Source organism: Photinus pyralis, unplaced genomic scaffold, assembly GCF_008802855.1.
Source record: "Photinus pyralis isolate 1611_PpyrPB1 unplaced genomic scaffold, Ppyr1.3 Ppyr1.4_LG10, whole genome shotgun sequence".
Taxonomy (NCBI): Eukaryota; Metazoa; Arthropoda; class Insecta; order Coleoptera; family Lampyridae; genus Photinus; species Photinus pyralis.
Window position 1 is genome coordinate 9,385,238 of NW_022170250.1, and position 11,935 is coordinate 9,397,172.

Genomic DNA, 11,935 nt, shown 5'->3' on the forward strand with positions numbered 1-11,935 from the left:
TGAAAGTATTGCGAATAAGTAACGTAGGATAATGTAACTTACGTTATCGCAACATAACGCAACGTTATATAACGTAAAGTAACGTAAAGTAACGTAAACAGTAATACGGTGAAGCAGGGTAGAGCCGCGTCATGTAACGTAAAATTGGTTTTAGGTTATGTTACTACTACGTTAATAACGTAATATAACATAAATAACGTAAGTGGGGTAACGTAATGTAAAGATAACGTAAGGGACATTTTTATTTGTGTGCTTATATACACAACTCCCGTTTCGGATGTGGTGCACTTCACAATTAGTGCAAAAATCTAGGGATTTTAAGCACAATTCAGCGCTAAAGGTTCAAGGTTCGGGATGTAAAGCGAAACCTTCGAAATTCAAAACCAAAAAAGTTGCAAGGCTTGGAAATCAAAGTTTAGGTTTCAAGGTTTAAAAATCAATATCCAAATCTCGAGATTCGCAGTTCAGGGTCAGAAGTTCGAGATGGGATGTGAAGAATTTCAAGTTCGAGGCCCAAAATTTGACGCTAGTAAGGGTAAATCAAAGGTTCAAGGCCAAGAGTTAAAATAGAAAGTCGAGTTGAAGCGTTCGAGGTCAAGAGTTTAGGAACTCAAAATTTGTTGAAGAGTATCTAAGTTCTAGGGTTCAAAACCACAGGGATTCAAGGTTTGGATTCGAGATGTAAAATTAAATCCAGAACTTTGGACTCAAAATCAAGGTTCAGTACTTAGAACTCAAAGTTTAATACTCAGAACTCAAGGTTCAGCATTCAGACCTCAAGGTTCAATATTCAGGACTCCAGGTTCAGCACTCAAGACTCAAGGCTCAAGACTCAAGGAGAATTTGGATTCAAGCCGAAACCCTCTCGATTCAAGATTCAACGCCTAGGATTTAGGATTCGTGGTTAAAGATTCCGTATTGATAACTTACTAATCAAGATTCAAGTGTTCTCAGTCAACTTTGAAATTCATTTACACAAGGTCCAAGCCTCAAGATTCAAAACTAGAAGGATTCAAGCTTCGGAAAACGGGATTAAGCCTTCTACTCAAGCAGTATGTTTCAAGGTTTATGGTAGAAACCCAGCATGGTGGAGTCTTACTTACAATGGATAACTAAGATGTTTATTATGAATGAGATTTAAGGTTCGGGACTCATGATTCAAGATTCAACGAGGTTTGAATAAAACCTCGGGATAGGCCTTACAGGATTAGGACTCAAGACTCAAAGCTCAAGGTTCAGTAGGATTTAGGTTTCAAAATCCGAGATTCAAGAGAGAAGGACCAAAACTTTTTGTCAACTTAAGGATCAGTATTTAAGGTTTATGGTGGATGACAAATTCTAGGATTCAGTATTTAGACTTTAGAACCCAGGACTCAAGCTTCAGGAATTGGATACATAATCCAAGGTTCAAGAGTCGATTTGAAATTCAGGACGCAAAGCACGGAATTAGACATTTAAGACTAAATGAGGATTCAGGATTTAGGGTACACAATGTGGAATACAGGATTCAGAATGAAATTATAAAGAGTCCGGGTTTAAGATTAATGATTTAGGGATCGGATGACTGAAAATTCAGAACCCAAGAACTAGAAATTCAAGACTAAATGCTCAGGGTGCAAGAAGATTGAGGATTTGGGATACACAATCTGGAATACAGGATTCAGACTTAAATTGTAAAGAGCCCGGATTTAAGATTCAGGATTTAAGATTTAGGGCTTGGGATACAAGATACTCAAGCGATTTAAAATCCAGAATTCAGGATACAGTATACAGGGTGTTTTTTTTGAGAGCTTTAGTTAAACGTTTCTGGGAAAGTAAAATAGGTAGGTTTTTGAAAATTTGTACTTAGGAGGTACTCTGAAGACCGAATCGATGTAAACTATTTCCAAAATGGCCGCACTTCCGGAAACACCGGAAGTAAATAGTACCTTCGTTATTTTAAACGACAACCCCTATTTTTTATTGCATTTTTATCTCATGCAGTAGTAAGAAAATGGCCATTCCATTTAAAAAAATAGAATTTTTTGTCTTTGAAGTTTCATAAATTTGGATCTCGATAGGGGCGGTCGTACGCAACTTAACTCTTTTTAAAGTGCACTAAAAGAAAGCCCTATTCATTCTCTATGCACTGATAAAAATAGGTTGCCATGACTCCGTTTTCAAGTAATCAATTATCAACGTACCATTTGCATACGCCATTTTTCGACATGTGCGTATCAAATGAACTGAAATTTCACGTAGAATCCGAAAAATGCAATAAAAAATAGGGGTTACCATTTAAAATAACGAACTTACTATCTACTTCCGGTGTTTCCGGAAGTGAGGCCATTTTGAAAATATTTTACATCGATTCGGCCTTCAGAGTAACTCCTAAGTACAAAGCCTGGTACAAAGTAAAGTTCCCAAAAAAACACCCTGTATATAATGCAATATACAAAATTCAGGTATCAGGGTTCTTAACGGCGGTTTCAGGACTCGGAATCCAGGATTACAGGGATCGGCATTAAAAATTCGGTGCTGAAGGACATAGGCTTCAGGCTATATAGGTTTCCGTATTTAAGACTCGGGATTCAGTACAAGAGATGCTGGATTCAGGATACGGGATTTAGGTTTCAGAATTCACTGGTCAGGGTTCCAGACCCAAAAGGATTCGGGATTCAGGGTGCATAGTTTAGCAGTGCGTTAAAGTCTGCGAATCAGAACTCCGGATTGAAAATGATGGACAGAGAATTCAGAATCTAGGATTTAAGGTTCAAAATTGTGGACTCAAGTCTCAAAAGGATTGGAGGGAGGCTTAGGACCAGAGCTGGGCAGTATTCGATTTTGTAAATACCAATTTTGAAAAAAAATTCAAAGGGCTGTAACTTTTGAACTAGTAGCCCAATCTTGGAACTGTTTGAAATTATAGATTCTACAGGCCATATTCTATAAGAAAAAATTTTTTCCGGGTCGATCTGAGACAATTTTTTTTGCGGGCCTCAAAAAAAGGCAGTGTATAACCCTCCTTTTTTTACCAAAAATCGACTACACCAAAATTTCTCGGGAAAACACTTTTTCTGATTAATTGTGGTGCGTAGAATCCAAAACAATTCGTACTTTTTCGATTAGACCTCTCAATAAAAAGTTATGGACAAAAAACAAATTTCGAAAAAAAATTCAAAGGGCTGTAACTTTTGATCTAGTAGCCCAATCTTCAAACTGTTTGAAATTAACCTTCAACACGCCCTACGCATCATAAGAAGGAACCTTTGACCTTTGAAACCTTAGTAGAACACGTGCACTTTTTCGGCCATCTTGAATTAAATTCGCGGTTTAATTTGCGGTTGTGTGTTTATTTCCCCCAGACCCCCCGGTGCTGCGTTATTAACACCCCCCCCCCCCTGTATATATTTTATACAATGATGGAAATTATCAAGTCCTCGCCGTTCTGTGTTTTTTCCAAAACTGTCACTGACTCTTCTTTTGTTGAGGGGTAGGTATTGTCTGGGGGTATTCTAATACACCCCCCCCCCCCCCAGTATTGGTCAGTAGGAGTCTTATAAATTCTTTAGGGTCCTTGTATTGTCGATATCTCTAATATAATCTTAGGTAACCTACTCAGTACTCAACCATCTCCTCTTGTGTGTGCTTGATTGGAGAAGAGTTTGAGACTTTCTTATGTTTTTTTCTGTAAAAGGGTGAACTCCAGGTTCATTTATCAAAAATTACGGTTGCATCTGCGCCTTTTGTACCTCCAGGTCCTCGTTGCGTTTTTAATTCGATTAAATTCCTAAGACCGTTCCGCCTAATTTACGATAATTACGGGATAGCCTAAATCGATTTTAATTAAACTATTAGAGTGATGGTCAAAACAGCAAATCATCCTTTTAATTAATGGACGACGGCGACGATGGCGGCCGTGGTGGCGCCTCGACCGTCCGAAAATGAAGATCTCCGAAAACAACGTATGCAAAGATGGAGTAATAGACAAATTAGCGCTCGGTTCCACTCCGCGTACTCCTAATTATCGGATCAACAAAGGCGGCATATCCCTTTGATTTCCAAATAACGAAATACCTCATTGAAAACCGCGAAACTACTCCTACGCCCCTCGTTCGTTAAGCCTTTTCTTCCAATTAGACCGTAAACTTAATGATTTTTCAATGCATCTGCATATTATGTCAGATGTCTTTTGATTTAGGCTTCCGGTTCTGCTTACCCATATCAGGATGTCGCTTTGATGGTGGCGGTAATTTGCATGCGAGTTGTGGTCTTCGACACCCGCACGAGAAAATTGCGGTTACCGGAAAGGCATAGATTTTTAAGGACGGACAGTTACTCGCAATTCTAAAATAGGCATTATCGTACGATTTAAACTTGGCGACGTTCCGCTCGCATAAATCAAGGGCGTGTCGCAGGAGCGCGCTCCGGGGACCGTTACTATTAATTACTCGGCTTAATGGCGAAGACATGATCGCGTATAAATGGTGCTCCAGGAAGCAGCGTCGCAACGAAATCGGCACCGTCAACGTCGCGAGGGAATACCCACCTGCTGTTTTATTTCAACGGCAAAAATGGTACCTGTAGCCAGGCGTAGGAAAAACGGCTGCGCTTCGAGGATAAAATTTAATTATGTGCTCCGATCCCTGGAGAGAACAGTTGTTTAGGTTTCGTGTGCAGGTAGAGGATTCCGATGCACTCGAAATTTTCTGGACCCGGGGCCGTAAGTCACAGTAATGAACGATACTAAATGAAGTTCACATTAATTTTCCGCAAGAAAAATTGTCCTCAGGAAGATGCAACCCCTGAGTATTCGGCCCCCCTCGGAAAATTCGTCTGCGGAGGATACATTCACCGCGCGGAAGATTTGGATCCAAGGAAACTCACTTCGGGTTCTCAAGAAAACTCGCCCTCAGAGTATTTGCTCGTCTTCCTTTCCTACACCGAAGGGATGTAAATTTAAATATTTAAAAAGGGAGTAGGAAGAATACTCCCATCTTTCATTTTTCGCATTCGCAATTTTTAAAAACCAAAAGAGCACAGGATAATGATGTGTTAAAGCAGAGGTCAACGCTCCCATTAAAAAAAGAAAATAGCAGAGAGTAAATGGTCCCATTTCAAAACAAAAAAGAACAAATAAAGAGTAGAGGATAATGGTTCCACTACAAAATAAAAATCGAAATGAACAGGGGACTATTGTTCCATTAAAAAATACCTAGAGAGTAAGGTAATTTTTTGAAATAGTAAAAATAATTTTAAAAAAGAGCAGGGAACAAGAATCCTATCTCTCATTTTTCACATTCCCATTAAAAAAACCAAAAGATCAGGGGAGAAGAATCAAAGGACAATGATTTTGTTACAAAAAAATCTAAGAGCCGAGGCCAATGATCCCATTTAAAAAAAACAAAAGAGCAAGGGCAAATTGCAAAATATTTAAAAAAAAGCAAAACGGCAGGGGAAAATGATCAAATTTTAAAAAAAAACCAAAAGAGCAAAGGCTATGATCCCATTAAAAAAACCAAAGAGCAAGCGACAATGATCCCATTTTTAATCAAAAATAGCAAGGGCGATAATCCCATTAAAAAAACAAAAAAGCAAGGGACAATGATCCCATTAAAAAAAATAGCAAGGGCTATAGTCCCATTAAAAAACCAAAAGAGCAAGGGATAATGATCTCATTTTTAAGAAACCAAAAGAGTAGGGAACAATGATCCCATTTTGCATTCTCATTCTCTTTAAACAGTAGGGATAATGATCCCAGTACAAAAAAATTAAAAAGCAGGTGAAAATGATTAAAAAATCGCAAAGAAGCAGCGCACGACGGTAACATTAAAAACAATGCCCAAGGAGCAGGGGGCAATGGTCCCACTTAAAAAACAAGCGAGGGTGAGGAACTCATTAAAAAAACAAAATAGCAGGATACAAGGACCCCATTTCAAAAAAAAAGCAAAAGAGCAAAGGATCATATTAAAAAAACAAAAGAGCCAAGCCTATGGTCCCATTAAAAAAAACAAAAGAGTAGGAGACAATTGTCCCACTACAAAATAAAAATCCAAATGAGCAGGTGACCATTGTTCCATTTAAAAAAAACCCTAAAGAGTAAGGGCAATCATTTAATTTTTTAAAATAATGAAAATAATGAAAATAATTTTAAAAAAGAGCACGGCACAAGAATCCTATCTCTCATTTTTCACATTCCCATTTAAAAAAAACCAAAAGATCAGAGGAGAAGAATCAAGGGACAATGATTTTGTTTCAAAAAAATCTAAGAGCCGAGGCCAATTTTCCCATTTAAAAAAACAAAAAAGCAAGGACAAAGGGCAAAATATTTAAAAAAAAGCAAAACAGCGGGGGACAATGATCAAATTTTAAAAAAAAACCAAAAGAGCAAAGGCTATGATCCCATTAATCAAAAATAGCAAGGGCGATAATCCCATTAACATAACAAAAAAGCAAGGGACAATGATCCCATTAAAAAAATAGCAAGGGCGAGAGTCCCATTAAAAAAACCAAAAGAGCTGGGGATAATGATCTCATTTTTAAGAAACCAAAAGGGTAGGGAACAATGATCCCATTTTGCATTCTCATTCTCTTTAAACAGTAGGGATAATGATCTCAGAACAAAAAAGCAGGTGAAAATGATTAAAAAAATCGCAAAGAAGCATCGCACGATGGTACCATTAAAAAAAAAGTGCCGAATGAGCAGGGGGTAATGGTCCCATTTAAAAAACAAAATAGCAAAAGTGATGAACTCATTAAAAAAACAGAATTAGAGGACCCCATTTAAAAAAAAGTAAAATAGCAAAGGATCACAACAGGGATCACATTAGAAAAACAAAAGAGCCAGGGCTATGATCCCATTAAAAAAAAACAAAAGAGTAGGGGACAATGGGTCCCACTACAAAATAAAAATCCAAATGAGCAGGGGACCATTCCATTTTAAAAAAAACCTAAAGAGTAAGGGCAATGATTTCATTTTTTAAAATAATTTTAAAAAAGAGCACGGCACAAGAATCCTATCTCTCATTTTTCACATTCCCATTAAAAAAAACCAAAAGATCAGGGGACAAGATTCAAAGGACAATGATTTTGTTTCAAAAAAATCTAAGAGCCGAGACCAATAATATCATTAAAAAAAACAAAAGGGCAAAGGGCAAAATTTAAAAACAAATCCAAAACAGCGGGGGGCAATAATCACATTTAAAAAAAACCAAAAGAGCAAAGGCTATAATCTTATTAAAAAAAAGAGCAAGGGACAATGATCCCACTAAAAAAAACAAAATAACAAGGGCGATAATCCTATTAAAAAAACCAATGATCTCATTTCTAAGAAACCAAAAGGGCAGGGAACAATGATCCCATTTTGCATTCTCATTCTCTTTAAACAGTACGGATAATGATCCCAGTACAAAAAAAGCAAAAAAAGCAGGTGAAAATGATTTAAAAAATCGCAAAGGAGCATCGCACGATGGTACCATTTAAAAAAATGCCAAAGGAGCAGAGGAGAATGGTTCCATTAAAAAGCCAAAAGAGCAGGATACAGGGACCCTATTTCAAAAAAAGTAAAAGAGCAAAGGCGATGATGCCATTAAATAAACAAAAAGGCAGGGGGCAGTGATCCTATTCTTAAAAAAACAAAGGAGCAGAGGCCTATGATCCCATTAAAAAAACAAAAAAGAGCCAGGGGTGTGATCCCATTAAAAAAACCAAAAGGGCAGGAGACAATCACCTCATTTTTTTTAAAACCAAAAGGGCATGGAACAATAATCTCATTTCGCCTTCCCACTTTCTTTAAAGAGTATAGAACAATGATCTCCAATGCCAAAAAAAGCCTAAAAGTAGATGACAATGATACAAAATCAGAGGCCCATGGTACCACTAAAAAATGAACCAAAAGAACAGGAGACAATGAGCTCATTTTTAAAAGAGTAGGGGCCGCTAGTCTCGTTTAAAAAAAGACAGGGGGTAATGGTTCCATTTCGAAATAAAAAAATCAAATAACAATGATCCCATTTAAAAAACTAAGGTGGTAGAGAACAATTATCCCATTTCGCATGATCATTTTTTTTTAATAGTGTGGGACAATGATCCCGTTACAAAAAAAAAACAAAAGAGCAAGTGACAATGATCAGATTTAAAAAATGCGATGATCCCATTAAAAAAACCAAAAGGGCAGGAACTAATGATATCTCATTTTAAAAACAAACTAAAAGGGTAGGGGATAATGATCCCATTTCTCATTTTTTAGAGAGTAAGGGACAATCGTCCCATTAAAAAAAGCAAAAAAGCACAATGGTCCCATTTAAAAAAAAAACAAAAGAACAGGGGCCGCTGGTTTCATTTAAAAAAACGAAATTGCAGGCGACAATGGTCCCATTTCAAATAAAAAAATAGCAAAAGAGTAAGGGACAATGACCCCATTTAAAAAAACTACTAGGGTAGAGAACAATGATCCCATTTCGCATTCCCATTTTTTTAAAGAGTGTGGGACAATGGCCCCGTTACAAAAAAAACAAAAGAGCAGGTGACAATGATCCGATTTAAAAAAAAAGGCAAAATAGTAATAGCGATGATCCCATTAAAAAAAACCATCAGATCAGGGGGCTGTGTGATCTTATTACAAACAAAGCAAAAGAGCGAAAGCGATAATAATATTTAAAAAACCAAAAGGGCAGGGGCAATGATCTCATTTAAAAAAAAAACTAAAAGGGTAGTGGATAATGATCCCATTTCTCGTTCTTTAAAGAGTAAGGCACAATCATCCCATTAAAAAAAGGCAAAAAAGCACAATGGTCCCATTTAAAAAAAAACAAAATGGCAAGAGCGATGAACCCATTTTTTTAAAGAGTGTGGGACAATGATCCCATTACAAAAGAAATGCGTATGCTGCATCTAAGCAAAACGGTCGAAAATAAGAGCAATGTATCCAGAGACCATTAGGCTGCCCATTGTTTTATTGGAGGGGTGTAAAATGCAATTTACCCAACAACCACCATCCTTCATCCTTTTTAGGCGCATCTTAAGGCCCATAAATGCGAGATCCTGGAGATCCTCGAAATCTTAGAGATTCTATAGTTGTTTGAGATCCTTGGGGTTCTTGAGATCTTAAGCCCTTAACCCAGATCCTTAAGATACTTTGAGATTTTTCAACTATTAGATAATCTTCAGCCTCTTCAATCGTCTACAAATCTTCTCCAAAAATATTCGTATCACTCAAATTACCCATATCCCATATCCTACAGAGCCTTGGGATTATTTAAATTTTTCAGATTTTTTTTAATTTTCCCGATTTTTTGGTCTTCAGTGTGCGGATTCTTCAAATTTTTTGAATTTTTCAGATTCTTTTGGAATTTTTTTAATTATTCGGTTTCTTCCAATTCTTCAGATACTTCGGATTCTTCGCACTTTTCTGATTCTTCAAATTTCTTGGATTCTTCTGTTTACTCGGATTCTTTGTTTGTCGGATTCGGTGTTTTGGTATTGTTCAGATTTCTTTTTTGAATTTTTCGGACCTTTGGTAGTTCGGGTTCTTCGAATTCTTCAGGTAATTCAGATTTTTGCAGGTCCTTCAGATTCTTAAACCTTTCCAGATCCAGCAAATTTTTCGGAACCTTGATTTTGATTCTTTAGATCCTTCCGTTTTCAGATCCCTTACATATTCCTTATCCTTCAGATTCTTCGAATTTCTTGGGTTCATCAGTCTCTTTCCAAAGCTTCCTTTTCATAGGTTATCGATTTCAGTAAGCCCAAAAAGGACGTACAGACTCTAACAGAGAAGCCTTTGACTGGTCTGCAAGGCCTGTTAACACTAAAAATAGGGACGATTCTAATTCTTTACACAATCTGGCAGTACTTCTCAGAGTTACCATAGTCCTTCATAAAGTTTTAGGCAGCACCTATGCCATTTTCTGGGTTTGAAGAGGCAAACAGAGCTTTTAAGGGTTTCAAGAGCCTTAGCGTTTGAAAGGCGAAATACGTATTAAATTATGATTCTCTAAGGATCTGAACAGTTCTTTAAGACCTTTAAGGGGCTTTAGGTTCCCTAAAAGTGTTTAGTATTTAACAATCTTAGAGAAATGACCTTTAAAACCTTTGATGACTTCAAAAATCTTTTAAGAGCTTTAGTTTTTAAGGGTTTTAAGGGCTTATGTGAGTCTTTATGGGTTTCTAAGGTTTTCAGTGTTTCAGATTCTTCTTGTTTTTGAACATTTAACAGCCTTTAATGAGGTTTTTTGTTTCAGAGCTCATCAAGAACAATACGCAAACAATTGGTGGTTAATGCTGCAAGATGTCTTCGTACGGAGGGCGGTTGTTAGTCTAAACGTCGAAAGCGAGCGGTCCTCCAAATGGGTTTAATAGAAACTGGCGGGCGGAAAAGCAATTTCGCGATATTATAAACCGAATTGCTTTGCATCATAAACTCGGGCAGTAACGTCGAGTGGAACCCATAAAAGTAGCCGATGAAAACGGCAGATTTACAACTTTACTGACGCATTAAAAGTGTTATTTACAGAGTGGCTCGCGATGTTCGTTTCCCCTTTCTTCCGCTCGCCGATCGTCGTAGGTATATATGATTTCAGTGCCCTTAGAAAATTTCGTTTCTAGCGGTAGGAGTTGACATTTTATAAACTAAAAGCGCACGTGGCGTGGGTAGATCGTTAGCCATTGTTTCGCATTGTCGAAAAAATTTTTTCACTCTCGACCACTTTTCATATGTAAGTGCCCTCGCCATGTGTAGGTAGCAGCGTTAAACTTCTTTAGTTTTGTAAATTGAATCTGTGTGGTCGACATAATAAACGTGAGTTTGCTTTATATGGCGTTCGACGCGAACAATAAACGCCGTTCCGTTAGAAAATATATTTCAACACGATATAATCTGTGCCATTTCGTAGTTCTAATCTTAAATTATACTTGCGCTCGCCTTTTTACAACTTTCTCATAGTCCACACGCGAGATAAATTTATTGCCCTGTCGCGAACGTTGGGGGAATCTGGGGAACTGGACCGAAAAACTGGTTGTCATTATAATTTCGCTTCTGCGGATTCGTGAGGTGAGGCGGCGCAGCCATGCCTCATGAAACTATCCTCGATCTCCGGTTTGAGTATTCCTGCTTCTTGAGTGACAAAAGGCACGTGTAGAGACTCTTTCAGAGACCATAAAAGTTCCTTAATAGTCTTAAACCCTTCTTAAAGGGTCTGCTTTCAAACACTACTTCAAACCAACAACAAATGCTTTTCAAGGACATCAAGAGCTCATAAAGGCTCAAGACCCAATTCTTAAAGAGGCTTATCCTACAACTACAAACCTTTAGAGAGTGTTAAGGGCCCGTAAGTGTATCTTAAAGTCTTTTAAACGATCTGCTCTGAAACACCCTTTCAAACTGAGAGCCTTTAAAGTACTTGGAGACCATCAAAACCTCTTCAAAATCTTTACAGACATTAAGCGCTCATAAAAGCACCTTAATGATCTTAAAGCTTCTTCAAGGATCTGCTTTCAAATGCCCTCTTAAACTAAGACCTCTTAGAGACCATCATAAACTCTTAACAGATTCAAGAACACCTCTAAAGACTCAATTCTTAAATAATAATCTTAGCCACTACAAACTTTAAGGGACTCTTAAGGGGCCACAAAGGCACCTGAATAGTCTTAAAGCCTCTTGATTTCAAACACCCTTTTAAACACTTAAAAGGTCGTTAAGCTGATCAAAAGCTCATAAAGTTTCCAGAAATCCGATAAAAGCTCAATTCTTAAAGAGGAATTTTCAAGGGTCTACTTTCAAACACTTTTTCAAACCAAAATCATTAAAAACGCTTTATGACCATCTTTGCTCTTACATATTCAAATAACCCCATAAAAACTCAATTCATCTGACCTATTAAAAACTTTCAGAGATCTTTACGGGCCCATAAAGGTATCTTAATGGTCTTAAAGCCATTTTAAGGGGATGCTTTCAAAC